This window comes from Pseudopipra pipra, chromosome 2, assembly GCF_036250125.1.
Source record: "Pseudopipra pipra isolate bDixPip1 chromosome 2, bDixPip1.hap1, whole genome shotgun sequence".
Classification (NCBI taxonomy): domain Eukaryota; kingdom Metazoa; phylum Chordata; class Aves; order Passeriformes; family Pipridae; genus Pseudopipra; species Pseudopipra pipra.
In genome coordinates, this window is record NC_087550.1 from 71,999,207 (window position 1) to 72,025,987 (window position 26,781).

The 26,781-nt window shown below is 35.4% G+C and overlaps 1 long non-coding RNA gene across 3 annotated transcripts in view; it reads left to right on the plus strand.

Annotated features, from left to right (window-relative positions):
- The window catches only part of LOC135409864 (uncharacterized), a 92,670-nt gene that overhangs the window by 27,250 nt on the left and 38,639 nt on the right, over positions 1-26,781 (plus strand). For 2 of the 3 annotated variants that reach the window (XR_010428393.1, XR_010428392.1), the window contains 2 exons: positions 16,749-16,990; positions 18,286-18,386. This is a non-coding gene — a long non-coding RNA (uncharacterized LOC135409864). The remainder of the gene's footprint in view (positions 1-16,748; positions 16,991-18,285; positions 18,387-26,781) is intronic. The other variant, XR_010428394.1, reaches the window with a different exon arrangement.

The following is a 26,781-nucleotide window of genomic DNA, read 5'->3' on the forward strand; positions in this document are numbered from 1 at the left end:
TTTAAATGTCTTACAGAGAAGTTCAATAGCCTAAAATCAATATCCTTTCCTTTGCTTCCTTTCAAATGCTTATAAGCCATGTGCTGGTTTTAAATGTTAAATAGCTGATTTATACCTAAATATATGATGAAAGATGAATTTAATTTAGAACTATAGCATGTCCAAGATTTTAAATGGCTACTTTAACACAAGCAACATGTCAGCTTATACATCTTCAGGCTTTTATCTTCACAGGATTTCTGGAAAATTAGCAAGTTGTATATTACGTCTTTGTATATGATGTACATGTGTATATATAGTCATAGGTTCACACACATACACACGTACTCATACAGAGCCTACAGATAAGACTTTTACAAAAGTCTCAAACAAAAAAAAGTGACTAAAAATATAAAGAATCATAAAATCACATAAAAAAGGAGGTTGAAAGCAACCTCCAAAGGTCACCTAGTTTCACATCCTGCTCAAAGCAGGAGCAACTTCAATATTAGTTCAGGTTGTTCATAACCTTATCTAGGTGAGTTTTGAACATCTTCAAAGACAGAAATTCTGCACACTCTTGAAGTAAGCAGTTCCAGTGCTTAACCTCTCACTATGAAGAATGTCTGTCTCCAGTAGAAATTTCCCTTCTTGCAACCACGGGGTTTTTGCCTCTTGTCCTTTTACTGTGGATATATGACAAGTGCCTGACTCCATCAGATCTACAACACCTCTTTAAGCTGCGGTAGAATAACGTGAGCTCCCTGCCCCAGCCTTCTCTTCCTTCAGGCTGGACAAGGCCTGCTCTCAGCCTCTCTTCCTACTTCAGATCCCCGAGTGCCTTGGTGTCCTTGGTTGGACTCTCTCCCATTCACTGATGTTTTACCTGTACTGGGGAGTCCAAAACAGGACACAGTATTCCAGATACCATCTCACAATTGTCAAATGGATCACAATAATATTTTCCTTGACCTGTTGGCTATATTCTTACTAAAACAGCCCAGTTAGTCTTTTTGCTGCCAGGGTACACTGTTGGCTAATGGTCTGCTTATTCTACATGAGGACTCACAGGTCCTTTTCCACCAAAACCCTTTCTGTCCAACCAGTTCTGAGCCTATAATGAGTCATGAGGTTATTTTGACTCAGGAAAGACTTTGAATTTTTTTGCAGCAGAATTTAATGAGGTGTCTGTTGACCTATTCCTACAGTTTGCTGAGGTCTGTCTGAATGGCAACCTGGTCCCCAACATACCATCATCTCCCCCTGATTTAGTATCACTCTAAAAAATTGCAGTTGGTGCATTCCATCTCCTTGTCCAGGTGACTGATGAAGATGCTCTCCCTAACACCAACAGAAAGGATGTCATCTGGAACTCGAGAAATGGCTCAAAAAATCTAATTTTTATTTTCTTCTTAATTTTGTCTGCAAAATGGTGAATATGAAGTTTTAAAGTTATGGGGAAAAACCCCTCAATGTTAATTTCTCTCTTTTGAGAAGATTCTTAGAATAAGATGGTTAAATTGTAGTAATCTGAAACTATCACTGAAGCAGAAGATAGTTTGTTTCAACAAAGTTCTTTCAGAATGTCTGAACATTGATATGCCTTCAGTTTTTGAAGACAGAAATTAATAAACCACTCTTACAAAGAATGAAGAATGCGATAGAACACATTCTTTTAAAGAGAATAACTTTCTTAGATTAACTATAACTTCACTTATAGCACTTTTTTTTATTAATACATGATATGAAAAATTAATTTCCACTGAAAATACTGAAGATTGGCTGACTGAATCCCAATTTAAGAAATTTCAGAAGTCTGCCATGATGATTAAAACAAAAATAAGAGATTAAATAGGTGAGGTAGGATATTAGAGTTTTCACTTAATTTAGTTTTTATGGAGAATTTGATGGGAGGGTTTCTTCCTTAAAATTATCTATTTTAAAATGAGATTATGGTCATTTATGTTACCTATCTGCTCTCCTAGAATCTTTGTATAGTTAGTGTGGGTACAGGTGCATGAAAAACATCCTTTCTATTGTGTTAAAAATGGGAATCAAAAAAGGTGAGCTTTCTTTTTTGCTCTGTGATGAATCCAGAAGGAGTACTTCTTTACAAACCAGTTTTAAATCCAGTGAATGTTCCTTTGATGAACCCCAATTGTAAATAATTCATAAATATCTATCTTAGATTTAGAATAGATTAATTTTATACTACATGGGAACTAAGAAAGCTGGATTGTTGGTTTGTTGATTTTTTTAATATCCCCTTTTCCCCATAAAAATATCTGAAATACTGATAACAATGTGTCAGCATAGAACCATTCTCTTTTAAAGTAAAGATCCAAGGAGAAAATGCTAAAAGGAACTAAAAGGAGTGACAAAATACAGTGAACAATGGCAATTTCTAAGATAAAAGTTGAACGAGTAAAATAGATTTGGACCATGGCAATGTTGCATGGATTTCAAAGGTATCAGAAAACATTAGAAATTACATCTAAAGGCTCTGGAGTAGAGGAAGCAGGGTCTGTGGTTGAGAAGTTTTGAGTTCTGTAATGAATCCACTGGAGGAAGTAGATTAAGAACTTTCCTGAAATCAGAATGCACACAAAACATTTTGTTTTAAATAATAAATTACGTAGATTTGCAACAATCATAGATACGTTTAATACATCTGAAAGTGAGTTAGTAAATCTTATGTTTACCTCTCTAGAAATGTGGGTGGAGATTCACTCAGTTCTTACAGAGGGAAAGAATTTAGAAAAATTAATGTATGAAGTTATCTACATTTGAACTGATTATCTAGAATCTGTTTATAGGAAGTTAAGTAAGGCAAAACAGATTATCTTGTAGATTAGCCCTGGTAGGCAGCTAAGCCCCACACAGCTTCTTACTGATGCCTCCACAGCAGGATGGTGAAAAGAGTCAGAAGAGTAAAAGTGGGAAAAGTCACTTGAGATTAAGACAGGTTAATAGGGAAAGCAAAGGCTATGTGAACAGGAAAGTAAAATAAGGAATTAATTTGTCACTTCCCATCAGTAAACAGGTGTGGGAATGGCCTGAAGTTCTATCAGGGGATGTTTAGGTTGGATATCAGAAAAAGGTTCTTCACCCAGAGGGTGGTTGGGCACTGAAACAGATTCCCCAGGGAAGTGGTCACAGCACCAAGCCTGACAGAGCTCAGAAGCACTTGGAAGATACTCTCAGGCACCCTCAGACTGTTGGGGATATCCTGCGCGGGGCCAGGAGTTGGACTCGATGATCCTTGTAGGTGCCTTCCAACTCAGTATATTCTGTGGTTCTTCTTCTCCCAGCTTTATATACTGAGCATGAGGCTGTGTGGTATAGGCTATCCCTTTGATCATTTTGGGTCAGCTGTTCTGGCTATGTTTACTTTCAACTTCTTGTGCACTTCGAACCTACCCATTGGTGGGGTAGGGTGACAAGAAGAAAAGGTGTTGACTCTGTGTAAGTATTGTTTAGCAATCATGAAAATATCTCTGTGTTATCAATGCTGTTTTCAGCACAAATCCAAAACATTACCCTTTACTAGCCTCTATGAAGAAAACTAACTCTATCCCAGTCAAAACTAATGCAGATGATTAAACTGTCACATGAGCTTTCCTTGAAAATGTTTATATCACTTCAGTCCCTACAAAGGAATTTCCAGAGATTCCCTCAGATGTAGATATATACAGTAAAGATACGTAAAGTTAAATGAAATTAATTCCACCCATCATGTCTAGTCATCAAGCTTCCTCATTAACCAATGGAGACAAGTAATTACATACAAAATTAAATTAATCTCTTTCTAAAATAGGTGTCTAAGACAGGCAGGATAAATTATATTCTGATGGTATAAATTACTCTATTTGGAGGCAGAGAAGTGGTTTACATTATTTGCTCAACTTTCAACTTTCATTTAAGTTGGGTGATGAATTCCTAGTTACAAGTTAATAAAAAAAACCCCATCAAACCCAAAACACCCTGTCCCCCCAAATAAAAAACAACAAACCCCAAAACCACAACACCTAAAAGTACCATCAAAGACTTTCTGTCTTTTCTAAAATCTCTCTGTACCTCAGGAAGAGAGCAAACTGATCATTAGAATAAGTTGCACAAGCATATGGAAATCCAAAAAGTGAACAAAACATTGAAAATTGTATCTCAAGAGTTTCTTAATTAACATAACCAATGAAAATCAGAAGACTTTTAAAGTAAAATGAACCCCGTAGTCTAAAATCCCCCTGCTCTAACTGTTTGAGAGTCAAGGCTGTCACTCCATTATTAATTAATCCTGTTGGCTAGCCCAAGAACACAGCAGGAGATTCAGAGAAGTCTACTTCATAGAAAAAAAAAAAGTGTGCTTCCAAAGTACGAAAGTTGTGCTTTTATATTCTCATAATAATAGCTGAGGTGATTTTTTCTTTTGTTTTTAATGTTGGTCAATTAAGCATTTAGTGAAGAAACATTCACAGTCAATGTATTTTCCTTTATAATTTTTTTTTTTAAATAGTAAGAATTTAAAAAACCTCCAAACATGTTGAACAGTGTCATGTGAAAATAGGGTATTTCCTAAAACCCTTTGTGTTTTATTAGTCTGTCACTAGGAAAGCCAAAACCTTTGTGTCCAACCAGTCTGTCAGCATCCTGTTATGGTGACTCCACCAAGCAGTACACTAGATCAGAGGGCAGTTCAACTGACCTGTTTGTCGTGATGCCTCAGAGCTTTTAGTTTTTTTAACTTTTGTAGATTTTAAGAGTAGTTGTGTAGTGAATGTAGATTTTAATGCAGCTGTATTATATCCCTTACCCTTAACGTAGTAGTTACATATACCCAAACCTATTACACCATTCCATATCAATCCCTCTAAATTCCTTAGCTTGTTTAGATTTCCCTCAAGGTAGGCCTTCTTTCTGTTTAAGAACATTTGCACCCTGGCTTGAACAACAAGATACATCATAGTCAAAGCATTCTTCAAGCCCGGAACTTTGGAGGAACTCCAAGGACTGAACGTACTGCAAAGAAGAAAAAGATGAGGAAGAGTGGGTCCCAGACCCCCCTGCCTCAATTTCTAGAGGGGTGTGCCAGGGGGAGGATCTGGGGGGTGGATAGATCTGGGATTGGTTGGGATAATACTTTAAATTGTGGAAGCCTCTGGACTCGGGCACGTCATGTGTATTCCCTGGGCCTCAGACCTGAGATTAAAGAACCTACTCTCTTTATCTTATCTCCTGCACTACATTGGCCCAGAGTTCTTTTTTTCTGCAGTTCCTTAAGGCAACAGTGGTCACATACCAACAGAGAGGACCCCCTTCCAGGTCTCCACACTTTTATTCTAGCATGTTACCCGCTGCCAGCAACTGCTTCACCTGTGAAGGGCTCACACTAACAGTTTACATAATAACATTCTTTATTAATAAAACTGTGACAGGTTAAGGTTCAAAGATTGCTGGTGATAGTATCTGACTGCTGTTATGACCCACCCCTGAGGTGAGATAATGAGATTTTTGTTAATATTCCTTGGAGCAGATTAGAGTGAAACAACACTGAAGGACTGGTGTGTGTATATATATATAAATATATATATGTGTGTGTATACATATGTATATGTATGTCTTTTAGAACAATTTGGTTGCAATGGAAAGCAGGTATGTAACTGGTTTTGTTATTATCTATAGAAATATAACAATATAAAAGTATTAAAAATCACTTAAGAAAATATATAAGGAAAAGAAAGAAAAAACAAAAGTAGATAGTGAAGATGAAAGGTACCAAGTTATAAATTAAATTCAAACTTCATGAGGTTATTTCCCAAGAAGTTTTAAAAATATTTAAAAATATATCTCACAAAGACTGAAAACTAAAAGAGTTTAAAGCTCTGTCTCCTTTTTATGTTCGCTGTGATGTGTTGCCATCTTCTCTGTGGCTGTTGAACAAATTGCTCAATGTTCAAGCATAAGAATAGAAAAGAAAAGAACACCATCACTTAAGATCAAGAGTAACAGATGGGTCCAAAGGTCTGTCTAGTTTAGAGTCCTGTCTAGTTTAGAGTCCTGTCTCCAAAACTGGATGACAACACAAAGGAGCATATTGAAACAGAGTATAAGGGTAAGGTAAGCTCTTGGTGATACTTCTCGGAAAGTTTCCTAGCCACCAACAGCCTGCATCTGAGGAACTTGTCAAACAAAGCTTTCTAAGTTTTCAATATCTGTTGATGGTTTTCCTCAGCTCAGAGTTGTCCATCATCTCTTGAATATTCATTAAGCATTTTAAACTCATCAGATTACTGTGGTAAGAAGTTATACAATGAAAGTTTGCATTTTATAAAAAGATTCCTCCTTATGTTTAGCCTGTATCTACAATCTTCATTCAATTCGTATTTAATCAGTAAACAACTGTCTTCCTCATGTCATTCACAGTTTCAAAGATGCCCCTTTTATTTTTTTATTCCATCATTAATTTCTCTTATTTAATCTTTTCCACAATCCTTTGTCGTTCTCGCTGCTCTTCTATGCAATTTTTCCAGGTCTTGCATGTATTTTTCACCTATGGAAAGAACGAAAAGAGACTAGGTGTGCTCTCAGTAAACAGCAGATGGATAACCACAAATATGTGCAGTGGCATAGCAATATTCTCCGAGTCCTTTAATTTTAATTTCTATTATTTTGCTTGGTATTCTTGACTGTTTCTGAGCATGGATCCTTTTTCAGATTTTTTGTTCCAGAAACAAGCATTTTCACTAGTGTTGGAGATAAAAGTATATGTTTTAACACATAAAGTTGAGGGATTGAGTCCTGAATTCTGATGTTTTAATCCCACTTTCTGAATTAAATCATTAGGCAATCTGAAGACTTTCAGTTTGAGAGCTAGTGCAAATGTTTTTCCATCACAAACCCTCTTCTTAGTGACAATAGAAGTCAGTACAATAGTCTAACTGCATATCATAATTTCAGGGAATTTAGAGATTTTTTACTAAATAGAATGTAATTATTGTAGCTTACAAAGTTTGAGAAGATTTTTTTTCCTAATATATCTTCTCTTAATTTACATCAAGATTTTATTTTTTTAATAAGAAGAAAATAAAGATATATAAGGACAAAATTTTAAATATTTTCAAAATCTATTTTAGTGGAAATTAATATTATAGGCAATAATTTAGTATATATTAAATAATAAACACTACTGATCTGTACTGTATTATGAGAACTGCATATTTAATGTTGAATGTGTTCAACTTGCAATAAAAGTATTTACAAATCATAATGAAGTAAACCAATCAAGATAATTATTTATGTGGTTTCCCTGTTTCTAAACACCAACATTTTATTGCAGAAATAGCTAGTCTCATTGTAAAACCCCAGACATATATCATGTTAAAGTTATAACACAGAAGTGAGTAGTAAAACAAGACTTCTTCCTTTATTCATCTCCAGAATCCATTTTAGTTGTCCCTTTTATATCTGGGTTTTCTGTGGGGTGGAGGCAGTAACAGGTTGATTGCTTTACATTTCTACTTGAGATTTCTATGTAAACCAAAAATATTGATTAACAAACATGCTTTTTGCATCACTTTTAGAAAATAGAAAAGTCATAGGAGGTTGTTTCGTGCAAAGCATGAGGGTACCTATTTAAACAAAATGGTCATTACTTAAGGCCTGTAATGCATGTGTACTGCTGTTGAATACTGTTTAAAGAATGCCCTTAAAATGATTATGCGCTAATACCTTTGCATTCACAGTTCTAAATATTATTTTATCAGAACTGTGATCTTTTTCTGGTGTCAATTATGTTTTTATTATCATATGTTGCTCTTATCATATCAACATTGCATTTCTTTCCAAAAATGTGATATGGCATTTAAAACAGTCTTGTGCTCATCAATATCCTAATACCAAATATTTAGCTTAAAATTATGCTTGCAAAACTGGAATGCACTACCCTTTTCTGGTTTTGTCCTTATAGAAACATGTGGATTCTGTTATTAAAAAAAGTTCTAACATTGCAGAAATGAGGTTATTTGATTGTATATAAAATTGCACAGTCATTAGCGACATCAAAAAAGCCCAAATTTTTGCAAATAGATTTCTCAAAATTTCATCTTACTAAAAATGTGTAACAGAAATATTTCACTTTTGCTTGTAATTCATAGCAGTCAAGACTCTGCTCAAAAATCCAGAAGCCACTAAGAATTTAATTTCTACTTTGTGATATGCATGCACAGTCTTTTAAAAGCACAAAAAATCCTCTACAAAGAAAAATTAACTTGGTGAAGATATAAGTTTAGAGGTTGGAGACTGAAATTTTTATCCAGTCAAACTTTGCAGGTTCTTTACATTTTACCACAAAATACTAATATTACCTTCACCAAGGCAATCCAAGTTTTGTTTTTAGGACTATCACAGATTTTCTGTGTGACTCTTTAAAAAACCCCAAATGACTCTGGACCATGGTTTCTCCATCCTAAAATAAGATAATAACTTCCTAAAAAGAATATTAGTCAACAGTCATTAAAATTTTTGAGAACCTCTGATGAAAGCATTAAGCAATAGCAAAGAACATTTATTTCAATTATTACTCAACCCTAATTAAAAAAAAAACAAACATGGTTTCTTTCTAGTCAGTCGCAACACTTGATTCATTTGTAAATGAGATTTATTTTATATGTTAGCATAAAGCTGAACCCAATCTAAATGTTTTCTTACTTAGAAAATGTATGTGACAGCTTCACAGTATGAATCCTGTCACTTTCATTATTTGAAAATTATGTGATCTATTAGTTGACAGGATACCTTGCATAGTTCACTCGTTGCTACACTTGTTTTGGTCGCTTTGATACTACGTGTAATTAGAAGTGCAATGCTGAATTATAAAAATATTAAGCAAACATAAAAGCTACTGACTGGAACATTTTATGATGAAGAAAGCAACTCAGCTTTCAGAAAATCGTCTTAAGGTTGTCTAGCATATGTCAAATGATGAAGTAGTCAGTTAATGAAATGTCAAATTAAGGGTACCTATTGTATTATCTATATAAGTTTCTGTACACTGAAGATGTCTTCTGGATTTTTTCTGTTATTCATTTGAAAGTGACTTCAGTTAGCTCAAAATAGCTAATGATACTGCAAAATATTTGAATTTGGAAGCAAACATCTTTAGATTTCTAATTATACCATGGGTATCTAAGTATCACAGAACAGTTGAAGTTGGAAGGGACCTCTGAAGATCATCTCACCCAAACCCCCCACTCAGGCAGGGTTACCTAGAGCCAGATGCTGGTGACCATGTCCAGATTGCTGTTGAATGTTTCTAGGGATGAACACTCCAAAACCTCTCTGGGCAACCTGTGCCAGTAGCTGGTCACCATGACCATAAAAAAAAAAAAAAGTATTTCTGATGATCAGATTGAACCTCTCATGTTTCACTTTGTGCCCATTACCTCTGGTCCTGTCATCACCACTGAAAATGTCCTGGCTCCATTCCCTTTGCACCCTAACTTCAGGCATTTATAGTCTTTGATAAGATCCCTCCAATCCATTACTCCAGTGGGGAGAAAAGAAAAGAGGCACTACAAGGAAAAAAGTAAAAACCAGTGTAAGATACCTCTTTCTGAGGCTACATCGAAAGACCCCAACATATTTGTGTTGAATGAACTTCAAGGTGGCTTTATTATAGCTGAATCTGTAACTTCTGAGGTCAGTCCTGACATATCACTGTAATTGTAACTGCATAATTTTCTACATGTGATATCAGTAACAATGAGATTCCCCTTAATTACAGGAACTGAAAGGTTACTTTTATCCTCCTTTGCTCTCTTTTCCCTCTCTTCTTCCCTCCTGTTCTCCTTGACCCTGAAGCTAGGCCAAACTTCTGAGCCCTGTCTCCATATTCCAGATATGTAGCAAGGCCTTTCCTTCTCTACAAGATATTCTCAGCTTTGAGGAACTTCAGCATGTATCCTCACCAGGGATCAAAAATTGAAGGATATTACAAAGGGCATGGAGTTGAGAAAACAAGCATATACTGTGAAGTACAGAAGTATTTCATTATTGCCATTGAAAATCATCAGAAAAACAGCAAATAAATAATGTACTGTTGCCAAAAATAAAATAAATTCAATAGCTTCACCTCAAGATGTAAGGGCATGGCTGAAGGCACTTTAATTGCCTAGTGTAGATAAACTCTGAGGTCAATGCAAGCAAGGCATTGAAAATGCACAGGGAAGCAGAAAATCTGAGCAACTTTATACAGAATAGATTGAAGGTATCACTGCCAGGAAGGAAAAAAAATATGAGAAATAAAAGAAGTAGGAATTCCCCACGCCAATTTGCATCCGGTGGGAAATTAGGCAGATAGTTCTGGTCATTTAATAGGCATCAAGTGTCTGAAAAAATGCCAGTCAAGGCTGTGGATATGTCATGAACTCATAATCAAGCTCAGAGATTTGTGTGTCTGTAAGGACTGTGTGCCCTAGCATATGAACTCCTCTAGAATAATCTACAACGGTGTTAAAACTGTGGTAATGGCACTATATTTGCAGTGCCCACCTAGGGACATGATGGTGTAAGTTTAGCATTCCCCAGATATGGAGTATGGGAATGCCAGTAGAGTTGTGAAAGATAATATTCAGATATCATGTTGAAGCCACAGAACAACAGAATCCATCAGCAATTTTGAGCAGAATGTATGGGGACTTTCCTGAACAAGGTTGATGTGCAGGATCATGTATTCTCTCCTTTCTGGCAAGTGACACAGAAGTTGTTGAACAAACTGCAGCAGCAGTGCACAACCACATATCAAGGCACCCTTCATGCTGAAATGACTCACTGCACAACCACTAACTGAGTGCATAGAAAATAAATAGCTCCCCTTAAGTACATCTCCCTTGTATTGCATCTTTGTCAAATGGCTGCTATCAGCTTCTGGACTGTTATATTACATCCTATCTTAATACTGTTCATAACTGCTATGGTTTCATAACTTTCTATGGTTAAAACTGTATTGTTGTGCATTGGTAACAGCATGAAGAACAGGAAGTGTGAATTACATCCAAGGTGATCTCTGAGCTCAAAAGTAGTCTAGAGCAGTTTACAGAGTGGCAGACTGCCCTGGATGACAGCAGGTTACAAAACTTAGTGCTGAGAGAGCAGTGTCTTTGGCCAGTATCCTAAACAACAGTGATTCCCTTGGGGAAATCAAATAGTGGATTGTCACACAGTGTAACAGATGCCTTAATCTTTGTAATGCTAAAGACCCCTCCTATTTGCAATTCACTGGTTTGTTTTTCACTTGCATCTGCGTAACCCTTGACCCAAGCTGTTGTGGCAGTACTTTTCTGAAACTATTGTGACAGTGTTTTTCCCTTGTTGCTTTCATGCATACTTATGAGTAGTTGCCTAGCAAAAAATTAGTTGAGTCTATCAAGTTGTATCTCAATGAGTGGTTTTCTACTGATTTTTAGAAGATGCTAATATTTTGTGTCTAGTAAAATGAATTGAAAAATGAAAGAAAACTATGTATTTAAAAAAAATGGAACAGATGTTCTACTTTGTTATGTTATAACTCCATTTTATTTTTTTTCCTAATTCTTTTCTATGTCTATATCCTTTAGAACTTCTCTCAGTCACCTTTAAAATGATCATATGTCCTGTCTATATCAAGTCGGCTTCTGGATTAGGAGACCATTATGGTCGTCTTTCTTAATCATAATGAAACACATAATAGAAGACATCAAAGTGTCTATATATGTGCATTTCTGTTCAACACATGAAAACTCCTCAGAATTATTTGTGTATTTTCCTATCTTTGAAATATGGTTGCCCAACTCTGCAGTTTCAAAGAAATGTGACTTTTGCACCCTTATACCTGTTCTTCCAGAAGACTAAAGTCAAACTGAAACACTGACTTGAAACACTTGATTGGGAATGTGTGATTTTGGATTTTGATGACTGTTCAGCTATAGACAAGAAAATAATTACCTGTTCCAGTAATTATTACATCAAAACCACAGTAAGATCTGGGTATATTTTACCATTCACATTTTAAGAGTTTCAAAGCTTTTATAATTGGCTTACAAAAAAAAAGTCTGTTCCTTTTTTCTCCAGACCAGAATAGAAAACTGAGAATTAGATAATTACAAAACATCATTGTTGTCTAAGTATAGTATTCCTAAAAGCTGCTATGTCATAAAATGTTGTTGTACCATTTTCATGATACGATAGATGTCATTCCTCTTTCAAGAATAGAAGTGTAGAATTCTGTGTTTATGGAAGACCTATTGCCACAGTCGTTATTATATGAAATTGTTTAGGAACTTCAGTTTATGCAAACAGTATACATGCACATTGATTTAATTCTAGAAGATCCATACACATGTTCTGGGCTAGTGTTTTCAATATGTCGTATTTTGACAGTCAGAAAAAAGTCAAATTTTTACTCGTTCTCAATTCATAATGCATCAATATTATGTTAACTGAATAATATATCTTAAAATGTTTGTATGAAAGTACTTCTGACCATATACTAATTTACAGAAGACAGTTCTCTCTCTGAAGGCTTGAAATTATTAAGCTACGAGAAAACACAAGAACAGGTAATGAAGAATTTCAAAATCAAATTTTCCTCTCTAAGTATGCATTCTAGTAACTTCAGTGAAGTGAATATTACATAGTAGCGTTAAAAAAGACAGAAATATTACCAAAAAAAACCCCAACCAAACTTTCTTAACTCTGCACAGTTTTTTTTTAAACTCATCTGAAAAGCTTACAGCCATTTAATATTACAGCTAAATTTCTCAGCCGTCTTTAGATATTATTTGGGTGCACTGAAAGAAAAAAGGTGATTAGCTGCTTTATTTTTCCTGACTTTAAAATTGTCCATTTCTTTCTATTTATTTGTCAATAAAATCCTTTATGACTAACACCCAAGGACAGATTCTATCAATTCGAATTTTGTCCTTTAGGTGTCATAGAGTAATGTAGATTATCAGATTACCAGAAACTTTGAAATCTCTATAGAAAAATAAGCACAATTCCACACTTACAGTTTTATTGATAATATTAGTGAAAAAATAATAGCCAGTTTGGAGATTTTACACAGGGAAAATCTTATTTAAAAAAAAAAAAGTTTATGGAGACATGAAGAATTAAGGTTGAAGACTAAAAAAGTGTGCTAATATCCGCAAAATGAAAGTACACTACCACTAAATAAATAGAACTACACTACCATGAAATAACCTCTGTTATGTAGGAGGTGAGATCAGATAATATAATGGTTCCTTTTGACCTTAAATCTGTGATATTTTGAAATTTCTTATCTTGTTATGAGAAATGGTGTAGCATTTTTTCTTGAAGAAGCAGTAAGTTCAGCCAGACTCGGGATCAGATGAAGAAGAAGCCTCTGAGAGGGACAATAGCAATGTTGTTTGGGGAATAAAATCCAGTACATGAAAAGTAACCAGACATAGGAAAAAAAAGGTGTGAATTTGAAACTGGGGAAAATAAATGGCAGAAGTAAAGGAGGACTAGAGTAAAAGGAAGCATTAGAAAGTTTAGCTGTGTTAAATGATCTAAATGCAGATTGTTAGAGTACTATCTCCCTCTGACAACTTTCACAAAGCATGTGCTTCCTTTTGCAGCTTGCTATACTTAACTCCTTATTGCACACGCATTGATGTGATTCCACTAAAGGTACCTGTGTATAACCCAGGATGTGCAAGTAAATTGATTAGTCCTGCCACCTTATACAATCATAATCCAACTTAGTAAAGAAAAGCCTGTTTCTTGTGGGAGCCATCTGCTTCTACTGGCTGGAAGCTCCATGAAGTGGCAGAAATCCAAGGCTTGGCCAGGTTTCTAAAAGTAAGAAGAAAGTTTGGCTTTTGTAAACCTATCTGGAAGGTCATAACAGGCACCTGACAATGAAAATTAAGGGCTTTCTGGGAAATATGATCATATTAGCATTGAACTATTCAATGTACCTATTGTGATGAGGATCATACTGTTTCACATTTATTCCATGGCAACTATGGTATCAGTATTCAGCTCTCATCGGTAAATGGTAACTGTCAGTATCCATGTGGTTTGGCAAAGAACATGATAGACTCCTGTGACAGACAAACATTTCCTAGCCCACTGAGAAGCGAGTTGTTAACAGAAAGGCCCATGAGATTCACTAAAGGTACTGGGAACAGAAGTCTGAACTGGAGTTGAATGCCAGTATAAGCAGGATATTTTAGGCTGCTGGCATAATTACACTCTTCACAGAACAATGGCTTTCATTCTGAAGCCAGTTCAGAGAAATGCAGATAAACTTCCAATTTATGGAAAGACTCAAAACTAAATCCCTAAATTAATGTGAAACTATTTCTTTTAATCTCTTGTCTGAGACTTGATACTTTTTATTTTTTTCACCGTTTGCTTTTCTTAGAACTCTAAATATGTTTGTGTTCTTCTTTCTATGTTTTTTTACTTTTTCATTTTGATCATATGCACCATATTATTAAAGTCTTCTCAAGATAAATATACAAAGACAGATCTCGATTTCACTCACATTTTTATTATAAAATGTTTTTTCTATTTCACAGCTTTCAGATCCCTAAATGTTTTTACTCATGTTCTCCAAAATAAACCATCTACCTCATGATGTAAAGTTTTACCCCAGTCTTAGTTTGGACGTCTGAAAAATTCCAAAAATTCCATGAAGCCCAATGATAAGGTAGTATTTATTTATGATTAATGAGGAAAGAAGTATTCATTTCAATGAAAAGGAGTAGTACAAAAACGTTAAGCCAAGTTAGAAAAGCTGTGAGTAGAAACCAACAGCATTAAGACAGGATTTAGATGCTCTGTAATCCTTAAACACTATGAGTAAAATTTTCTTTAAGTATAAGGAACTGAGATATTATCACTTGTCACTTAAGGAAGCACCTTTGACAAGTTTATTTACCATGTGGTAACATATAATATGCTAAGTTTCAAAACGAAAGGACTTAACATGCTAGTTCTGTTGTCTCTGCAAAATATGTGGATATATAGAAACTGTATTTTACTGAAAAATAATCAAAAGAGTACAATATGTCTGATTAAGTCAGTCAAACACTGCATGGAATTATTAAAGTCTTAGAACCTGAGAAGACAATATCATCTGCCTACACACGCACATAGATGTGAGATAGAGAGTAGGGGGTGTACACAGATATATAGAATTTAAGGGACGATCCCACCTATGTATTTCAGACCTTTATCTTCCTCAATGAGGATTGGCCACTGCTTCTGTGGCCAATGCACCCCGCAGAACTGATGATGTACAGGAAAGTCAGGAACATTGGATATTTCCATGCTTCCAGGATGCTTTCTGTACAGAGGTACTTAGAAGATAACAACTTGTTGGAGGAGATGGAACTGATCACAATTGCTTCAAAATGAGAGTTTAGTAGTTACAGATCTTCAGAAACTGGAGGTACTGTTTGTCAAGTCAACAGCAACTTGTATGAATTTGAACAAGTTGTTCTGAGGGAGAGCACAGACACTGAGACAGGGAGACAGGGAAACTGCTTTAAATTTTTGTGATCTAGGTACCCAGCTTTATATAAAATGCCACTGTCACAACTCAGTAGAGTTCATGTATGTTATCTACATATGATTCACTTTCTTTAAAACAAAAGGTGGAACATGGGCACCTGTTTACTTACAATTGACACTTTTGTGCATATAGTTAATCACATGTTTAGTAAGTTTCCTCACCTACATGTTTAGACACTCTTGAACTGGTCTGTTTTTATTGTGTTTACAGAGTTTTAGGCAATTATGCCCAATGTGACTACTGCTATTTGTCTTCTTTATAGAGAATACCGGTTGTTAAAAGCAGGGCTTCTCTGTAACCTTTAGACCAAAAGATACTGCTGGACACAAGGCAGCATCTATCACACATTGGTTCTGATCAAAGCATTGATGAATCCTCATCTATGTACCATAGGATACATAACATGTTCCAGGAAAGAAACAGGTAGATCAAAAATGAAAAAAAAAATAACAACAAACAAACTTGAGCATTACAGCAGGTGCCTTCTGTTCCCTGGAATTACTGGCTGGTTGTCAAAATTTATTACACTTGCCAGATTCATTGTGTAGTTTGGCTCACTGGATGCTAATAAAAATGTAAATCCTCCATAAAAATCTAAAGTCATGGACGTATTTCAGAACTTGCAGTAATCTCATACTTCCTATTTTATACTTTCACTGCTTGACCTGCAGCCTTGTACACGCAGCCCAAGTTTTCTGAAACCTTTTGGCAATGCAACAGATACAGAGAGAGGCACTGTTTCCTCCACAATGCATCGGGGAATATATAATCATGTTGCCTGAATTTGCTTGCTCCTGCTGTTGAAAATACTCATGAAATACCTCAGTGCGAGTTGCATTTGCAGTAAAGATCATTGTCACAGCTCAGTAAGTTACACAGTACACTCACTTTTTCCACCTGGCAGCATAGTACCTCTATGGCTACCCACTACCTGCAGACACGCTGTACAGAAAATTATTTATTCAATGCCTGTTCTGAGAAGCAAAAAGATAGGAACATTACAGTAGCTTAGGTTGAAAATCAGGGTAGAAAGGTATTCAGTCAGATATTTTTTGCATGGATCTGCTTGGAAGAAGATTTTTTGTCCAAAGTTAGCATTAGCAGTACCATGATTCTTGCAGCATCCACTCTCATTGAATTTTGTGGGTTTGTTACAGCATAGTAATTGGATCTCTTCTAAATTCACCAGACTATTATATGGTGGAGAAAAGGATAGAAGAAGAAGATTCCTGTGTGACATACCGCTTAGATGGGACTGAAGTGTACCTCGACTCAGGAGCACAGATCTTCCAGGTCTCCCATGAAACGATTTCTGATTTCTTCCTTGCCCTCCTGTAGAGATGCATGTTTCCTTCCCTTTCCTTGAAACTGAATCAAATATGTCATTGTCACTCCTGATGTCTGTAAATTTGCTCTCCACAGATCTAAAAGGTAAGATATTCTAGTAATTAATTATTCATATCATTAAAATGTATTTTCAGGCGTTATCTCGAAATACTTTATTACTCTTCTTTCCCCCTTACATACAAGATCTGAACCATGAATCACCCTTGGTATTGTATTTTATCTAGGACCATTGGCAGCTCTATGTGTCATACAATTCCTAAAAATTGCAGTTATATCCAGTGTTAAAGACTTTCTTAATTATTTTCTATAAAAATGCCATAAATTAAAGAGGGTAAAAATTGTCATGCTTATATTGAAAGAAAATTATCAATAATAGAAAATCACACACAAATTTTGATGCAATAAAATTACCTCACTGAAAGGAATTTTATGTAACCTATCTTCAAGAATCTAAAAAAATAAGGAAATTAACAGCAGAGCTATTTATAAGGAAGATCAAACATGTTGAAGGCCAAGTAGATTTTATTTTTAGATTATATTATTATCACAAATCATAAGAAGTCAAAATTTACGGATGCAATAACACTAGCTGTTGAGAATTGAAGTACACAAAAGGTAAAAAAAAAAGGAAAAAAAACCCTTAGAGATTTCTTTACAAAACAATATACTGCTATGAAATGATAGAATTAATACATGTTCTATAATGGAGCCTTGGTATAACACGTGGAACCAGTTCTCAGCACATAAGTTCTCAGTGTGCTCTAAAAATGTTTCTGGGTGTCTTATATGTCTCTATAGGGATGGGGTCGATGGCAAACTGAATACAAGTCAGCAGTGTCCTGGTGGCCAAGAGATCCAATTCTGTCCTGGGAGGCATCAGGCAAATCATTGCCAGCTGGTCGAGGGAGGGGATTGTCCCACTCTGCTCTGCAATGGTGCAGCCTCACCTTGAACAGTGCATGAAGTTTTGGGCACTGCAATATAAGAAAGGGATTTAGCTCTTAGAGAGTGTCCAAAGGAGGACAACAAACATGGCAAAGGGCCTTAAGGGGAAGCCGTATGGGGAGCTGAGGTCACTTGGTCTGTTCAGCCTAGAGAAGAGGAGACTCTTCTCTGCAGTCTGCAATTTCCTCATGAGGGGAAGAAGGGGAGCAGGCACTGATCTCTTCACTGTGGTGAGCAGTGTAGGAATGGCTTGAAGCTGTGTCAAGGGAGATTTAGATTGGATATTAGAAAAAAGTTCTTCACACAGAGGGTGGTTGGGCACTGGAATAGGCTTCCCATGCAAATGGTCACAGCACCAAGCTTAACAGAGTTCAAGAAGTATTTGGAAAATGCTCTCAGGCAGACAATGTGATTCTTGGGGCTTTCCTTTGTAGGGAAAGGAGTTGGACTCGATGATCCTAGTGGGTCCCTTCCAACTCTATGATTCTGTGATTTAATAATAGTCAGTTGATGTCCACCGGATGAACATATAGTAGTAAGTAGCATCATGAACAGAAATGTTATTATCTTACAGTCAGTATCTATGTTTGCAATGTGGAGATCTCAGAATGATACTTTGGTCAAGGTCTGGCAAGTCTGTGTATATAGATTTATGTGATAGTTTTTATGTTTGCATATGATGGTTTCTTCTATTTTTTACCTAGACAGTAATCACTGTGACAGAAGTAGAATATTTCTATGGAGTAGTTAAAAAGTATAGAATAGCTAAAAGCTAAAACATTTCATGTTGCATATATCCTATATGTATGATTATAATAACTCGGAATGTTTCTTGAACTGTGGTCTGTCAGGCTGCTGTTTCATAATGCTATAGAAGATTTGATCTTTGCTGGACCATTTTGAAAAGTTGCTTAGCACAGCCTTTGAAAACAACAGTTTAAGAAGCTTTTAAAAAGTTGCTGCCTGTATATGAAAGGAAAATTGTAGAAGAAAACACAAACTACAATTTCTGTGTGTATGTCTTGCAAGTAATAGTGAAGAACATGTTTTGAGTGCGGTATGTACAAATACAAAGATCACTACTCTGAGCGAGAGGTCTGTCTTCTGCTGGTAATTGACAACCATGGTGGAGCAATCTAAGACAGAGCAATATTTGCAAGACTGAAAAACAAGAATTTATTTGAATATTAAAGTACTGGCATATTAAGCAGGAGAAAATTTCAGTTCTTAATGCAAGATGAGTCTATAATGCAAAACCCTTTGGGAAGTTTCTCTTTGAGAGCAGTAGTAAAAACCCCATACCTTTGTCTTCTTACGATGATGAAAAAATATATTGTGAGCATCACATCTGTAAGAATAGGTTTAGTGGATATGACAGAGTGATTATTTCTACTTGTCACACCACTTATCTTGCCATCTGTGAATATAAATTATAAATAGACTGTGACACTAAGTTTTTCCTTCCAAATCTTCCTACATTCCTCACTGCAGTAGCCACCACCTCTCTGTAATCTGAACTGAACTACTCTTTTTCTTGAAAGGTTTTAAAGTGACCTCTACTAAGATATAGTGCATCAATATGATTTTCTTTTGTGCTTTTATTTATGATAAATCATTTATCTAAACATGGATTTAGAAAAAAAGTGTTTAGTAAACATACATATAAAGAAATAAAAAATGTCTTCTGTGCTAGTGAAAGTCCATCAAAATTCACTTTCAATCTTGCATCATTCCAAATTGTGTTACCTTAAGACTGTGGTTGATTGTTATTTTTCAATAAAGGATAAATGTGTATTTCTGAATTCATTTGTGTTTCTATTTCATATTACTTTCATTTTTGCCAATATTATTTTATAAGTAACAGGGGAAGTTCTGTTTTTCTTTAAGAGTACTTAAACATTTTTTGAAAAAAAATACTTGTAGCTCTTGAATACATTTTTTGATATTTGTTCATTAGTTAATATCTTTTTGGAGTTGCTTCATAAAGGTCCTAGAGAGGAATTTATGTGACCTGAATTTGTCATCTCCAGTAAGGATGACTGCGTATCAACTGGTCACTCTTGGCTTCTTTTTTTAAGTAATGAATAGCAATGGCATTCCTGGGGTTGACTCCATCTTGTCACACTGCTAAAAAGAACATAGAGGCTCAATTAATTTGTCTTGATATAGGCACCTTATGCTTTCTAATTCACGTTACAGTCTCCAGAAATCTGTCCAAGAACGGTAGAGAAGAATCAGAAACACACTCTCTTGAGGAGGCCAGAAGAGAAACTAGAACTAGTCAAGTATCTTACATGGTGCTAGAAACATAGGTTTAAGCAGCAACTGGAGCTCAGGAACATAAACTCTTATGTAAGTATCTACAAATGTTTACACTTAGTCAGAGGAGTCATATCCTTTTATAGACACAGTTGCACTTCATAACGATGCTTCATTCTCACCATAGACTAGAGTGGGTTTGTTTTTTTACTGTTGGTTTATCAATTTCCTTCAGTCTGATTTCTAGTCTATAGATCCCTTAGAGTTACACCATATGGTAATATTGTTGAAAAGGGTAAGGAGTAAGTGAGTTTTAGAACTGCTTTTACAGTCAACCTATTCTTGACTAATCCTTGACAAGATGTCTGACATATTTACACCAACATATATAGCTCACTCCCTCACAAAAATGGAAAAGGGTGTCCTCAGAGGACAATCTTCAACCGGGCTTTAATAACATTTGGTAGAGCTCTCTATCAGTCTGAGTCAGGATTAATGGTTATTCCTGTGTGAAGTGCCCATACAAGGTAAAAGATATCATTGTATCTGAGTGCATATGTGTGTTACTGTGTGGCCTGATTCATTGAAAAACACTGTATATTTAATGAAGTAGAACTGGTTTAGGATCTATTGATTCAAATTTCAGATTTTTTTGAGCTGTTACAGCATCTAACGTCAGAAAATTTACTATTATCACTATTTCTCCAACATTTATTGATCTGTGCTTGTCATGGTAATTCTTTTATATTAAAAAATATGCAATAGTCATTATTTCATAATGTTGATTTATTAGTTAGGTGCTTTATTACTTCTTGAAAATTTCTCTTCAAATATAGAAAAAAATCTTGCACTTTCATGTTTTTGCTGTTCCTGTGTACTTTGCTTAGCTGAGAAATAATGTGAATACTATGTATGTTACTTTAGATTGCCAAAGAGAATATAAGGAGTAGAAGGAAGAATAAGACTTATTTTTGGTAGTCATTACTTAGATGTTTTTATTAAAGATAGATGTGAATACAGAAGATATCAAAGCCTGTCATAGAAAATGCAATTATTGTCAAGTTTGAAAGTTTGCTTATTCTTCCTGATACTCCAAATGTGCTGCTTGCAATTTACTTCAAAGGGTGAATGCTTCGCAACAAAAACATGATGGAAGAAGGTTAGAAATGGAAAGTGTTAAGAGCTAGTATAGCTACTTGGTAAAAGCAGAATCAGAAATCTAGTTAGGAATCTGCACATTTGGAGTGCTAAGGCTACAGAAATCTACCCTTACAGATCTTCCACTCACATCTTCTGAGGGTGACTAAGCACTGCAGAGGTGGCTGTATAATAGCAGTAGGAGTGGAAGGATTTTGAATGCTAAAGCAAATACAGTTTGAAATGTCAGATAGGAAACTCGAAGATGTCTCTGTCTTTTGCCTAGAGGTAGGTATTCCTATGGAAAAGTTTGCACGTATTATTTATGAAGCATATTGTTGAGTGTGCTGGTTTTGACATAAATCCAAAACATAGCCCTGTGCCAGCTACTATGAAGAAAATTAATTCTATCCCAGCTAAAAACAGCACACTGACTTACAAACCTACAGCTTTGTAAGGAACACTGTGGAGGCCCTTACAACTGCAGGAGTATAGTGGGTGCAAGTTTCCCATGACTTAGTTTTCTGCTAATGGTAGCAAAGCATAGCTAATTGCTTTAGAGTAGTATTCTTGTTGAGGGATAAGTGAGCAACAGTCATGCAACCTCATGTTCCCACCTCATCGTAGGATAAATGAGCAATAAGAAGTTCATATGAATTTTTATATGAATTGAATATATTGAATTGAATTGAATATGAAGTTTATATGAATTTTTATTATTATGAACACATTAAGGCTAAAGAGAAAGTTCCATGGTCACCTTTTCTTCCATTAGTTAGCATAAGAAATAATTAAATCTTATCTCTTGGATTAGAAATTTGGGGTTGTGAAGTATAAGGAAACCAAACACCCCTTTTGCTCTCTCCTGTTTCAAAGTTCTTTTCTTTCAGCTAATGCCTGCTAATGCTTGCTTTTTGCTGTTAGCCTGAACATGACATTTTGTTTGATCTGTTTCATGCCACAGATACTAATGACCAAAACCTTTCAGTAAGAGAAATTTAGAGTGGACCTTCTATTGCCAAGTGCCAGCACAAGAATAGAATAGCACTTAGTTTCTACAGTGTTTTTAATGATGTATTAACAGCAAATATGATTTATTATTATTAAAAGAAAAAGATAGAATGAGGAAGTTCATTTAAATAAGAATTGACCATCTCCTAGTTCTTTGTGTCTTTTAAATATTGCTGGTTTGTATGCCAGATTGCAGGAAGCTTTAAAAATAAATCTTAGAAGGTGTATCCAGGAAAAAAACTGTTGTGCCATAATATATCAGAACAGATTTTTCAGCTCAGTCAGTGAATCTTCCTGATACAAACCCTCAGAGAATCAAATTCAGTTAATAAATTCTTCAGTATATTCAGCCACCTTTTATTTTACCCGTAGTATTAAAAACTTCAACTGAATTGCAGCTATATAAACCTTCCTTTTATATGTCTAAAGAAAGAGGTGTATAGACACTTGGTGTGCATGTAAAGTACAAAATCTTTATATATTCCATCTATTATAAAAGTCACATGAATTGGTTAAGGTTCAAGTTCGTCAGTAAGTCTTGGATCAATTCTTAAATGCCCACAAGAGTGTATTTTAAATATATGTAGTATCAGACCATACGATTTGTACCCTTTCGGTATTTTCTTTACAGGATCACAGAATCACAGAACATGCCAACACAGGGAGAACCACGCTTTGGGAGGAGCATGCCAGCCTGCAGCCACTAGGGACTTCCCTGGCAAATGATTTGTGGTTTACTGCTCCATGTCTCTTCTCCCACAGCATCTTTATCTCAGTGTCACTCCATGCTTCTTTATTCCTCTTCCTGTCTCGTCGTATTACACTTGTGTTTTCAACGTCATAGCTCCTTTCACTTTTCTTACCACTGAGCCTATGAATTCCTTAGTATTTCCCCATTTCCCCCTAATCTCTATAACTGACATGTTTGTGTTTTAAGCTCTGCCCCAGACCACTGTCTGACCTCTCCATTTGGATCATCAACTCCATCCAATGCATGTGCTTAATTGCAACAAAATCCTTTGAAATGGTTGATTTAGATTAAACATATTTTGTTTGTATTCAGGTTAGAAGGAGCTGCTTACCTGCTTTCTCACTCTCTCAGAAAAGTAATTAGTAATGTGTACAATTTGGGATCAACATTTTTTTTCTTTTATTTGCTGCCTGCTTAATTAATTCACTGTAGGGCGAGAAATTTGTACTGTCTGTTAACATTGTAGCACAGAGATAATATAGACAAAAGAACAATCATGAGAACAATATAACTGATAATGTAGTCTCGTATTCATTTTCTCCTCTGAAAATGAAAATATGTTTTCCTTTTTATTTTATAATATAGACCCTTTCACTGAGCTGGTTTACAATATGACTCCAACAGTTACACCATTAGCAAATGCCAGTGCATTTGTAGAAACAGTGAGTTGAGAAAGAAAGCAAAGCAAAAGGTGGCAAAAATTTATTTAACAGATTTTGGAGTGCAGAAAACATTTCATTAGATTAAATGAAATTTCTTAAGAAAGGTATGGCTAAAATCACAGCTTCGGGTTATATAGAAAAAGTAAAATTCAGTAAGACTATAGTAAACATTTAGAAAAAAAGGTCTAGTTCTTCCCTCGTCAAATTCAAGGGTTAGATAACACAAGATTTCTTTACATCAGCTCATTTCATAGCACCCTATCTTAATCTGCTCTCTCTCGGGATGTTTTCCTCCTCTTGTTTTCTTTCAGTATTCTTGCAAAAAGTGATAATCATTCTAAACTGAGAAATTTTGGTCTGTCTAAGCATAGTTGCTTACACAAAAGTCTAAGTACACACGAAGTCAACGAGATCCACTCAGCGCATTCATATTAGTCAGAAAAACTGCAGGTCACCCTCAATTAGTTACCTCTATTGAGTGGAGGACAATCCCTCTAAATATTGTTTGCTGCATTGACTAGGAACTTGATTCAATTGTGAGAATACAAATTTTTAGTTAAACTGGAGATGAAGTAGGATGATTGACCTAACCTCTACTGAGTCTAATAATTTAGAGCAAAGCAACAAGAAGTTCCATCTGATATTTTCAAGCTCTGTGTGGATGCTTTGCATGGCACAGGGTGTTTCAGACGGCTCTATACATTTAAGTTTTGGTAACTGAATTAAGCTCCCAGTTTATGCATAAAAAATACATTGCAGACAGATACATTTAGATTTTGTACCACTGCATATGTTGAAAGGGATGTCATACTATAAAGCACTCTCCTTATGTATTTGCAGATCCAGGCTCTGAATTTTATTTATTTATTTATTTATTTATTTTTGTAATAGACTTAGCAAAACAAGAATGACTTATTCAGAAAATTGGCAGATCATGTAACCTTGTAATTGTGAAGATTTTTTTCTCAGAAACGTGGTTGATAGCCAACTATCTATTGCCTCAAAATCTGTTACACAAAACTGGAAGACCACAGTCATGCTTTTTAGTATTAGTTCAGCAAATTTTCACATTAGATAAGAATATTAGAAAGAACAGTCAAAACCCATTCAAAATGTTCAGAGAAGTAAACCTACAAATATTTTCAGATGCAAACAAATTTTAATGGAACTGAGTAGTAACCATTTGCTTATTTCTGTGTTTCTAAGATCGCACACTTATTTCATTTCTTTTTTATTATTTTTCTCTGAATCCCACATAATATTATATTTAGTTATGTATTTTCTTGGTTGGTTTTTGTTTTGTTATTTTGTGTATTTTAACTTTATATAATTTACCAAAGTAGTTACAGCAGTGGTAACAAAAATAAGTAAACAAAGGATTCCTAATAGACATCACAGGATGTACTAATAGGACACAAGAAAAAGTATTTTTATTTTTAGACCTACTCCCTTAATACTTTAGTTCAAGTGTTTGACGTGTGTTAAAGCAGTTTATACTTTTTGTAATGTGTCATTGAGCAAAGAAAGGTACATTTAGGATACGATGTCTACTAAAAACTATCAGAGTTATTTTCAGAAATATCAGACATCTATTAAAAAACCTTGAGTTTATAAGCTCATTATGATTATAGAAAGTTCTGAACCTAAGCCTAAATATTTCTTTATTTTCATGCAAGTGACATTACTATCAGTGTCATGAAAATCTTTCCAATAGGTATTGCTGCCCTTCAGTTGCTGTCCTGAAACCACCATATGCAGAATAGAAAAGGATTTTTTATTAATGTTGACAGTTCAGACAGGTTCTTTATGCTGGGTTTTTTTGTTTTTTTTTTTTTTTCAGTCCTTTAAAGAATGAGATTTGAAAGTAAAATTATTATTTTTCTATTCCTCCAGAAAGATTTTGCTTTTTCCTAGTCCTATTGTAATCAGGGTGCTTCTCACAGTGATGAAAGTTATCATGATTGAAAATGAGCTATATGCTTCAAACATTATCAAGACTGCTCAGTTGGACTGGTTTTTTGAAGTGAAAGAAAGTGAAGTTTCTAGAGCAGTTAACTGTCTTGGTCACAGACTCTTCAGCACAATCTACATAGAATCACACAGAATATTAAGGGATTGAAATGGACCTTAAAGTTCATCTAGTCCCAAACCCCCCTGCCAAGGGCAGGGACACATCCCACCAGACCAGATTGCTCAAGGCACCGTCCAGCCTGACCCTGAACACTGCCAGGGTTGGGGCATCCACAGTCTCCCCTGGTAACTTTTTCTAGTGTCTCACCACCCTCACAATAAAGAATTTATCCCTAATATCTAGCCTAAATTTCCCCTCTTTCAATTTGTACCCATTAGTCCTTGTCCTATCACTAAAGTTCCTGATGAAGAGTCTCTCTCCAGCTTCTCTGTAGGCCTCCTTCAGATATCGGAGGGTTGCTATGACAGCTCCACGCAAATTTATTTTCTCCAAGATGAATCTCAACTTCTTCAGCTTGTCTTCATAGGGGAGGTGCTTCAGTCCTCTTATCAACTTCATGGCCCTCCTCTAGACTTGCTCCAACAGTTCCATGTCCTTCTTATGTTGGGGACACCAGAACCGTACACAGTACTCCAGCTGGGGTCTCACAAGAGCAGAGTAGAGGGGGAGGATCTTACGTTACGTGTAACAGAACAGAACACAAATATGACCACATTTCTCCGACTTAGTCATTTGGTGGTCTTCATTGTTTATGGAAATATTTTGATTTGCATTAAATGCTTCTTCAAGATGCACTTAAAATTGCTCTACACACATTTCCTTTCATCCAAAAACATATTGGATTTATAGCAAAACCTGTTGCCAACATTAGATACTTGTTACTCACACTATGCTGCTAGAAAATTGCTTTCAGCCTCAAAAGCTTATGAGCAAAAGAGCAGTGTAATCTAATGCTAGGAAAAAGGAATTATCACTCTCACGATGACTCTCAATTTACAGGTGGTAAGATATAGTCGATGAATAAACTTTTCAATTGAAAGCATGTTTGTTTATTTACACATTTGTATAAAATACCTGACTCAACAAAAGATTATCCCCAAAGCGCTTTTCAGTTTACTGAGTGTAAAATTCTCCTTTA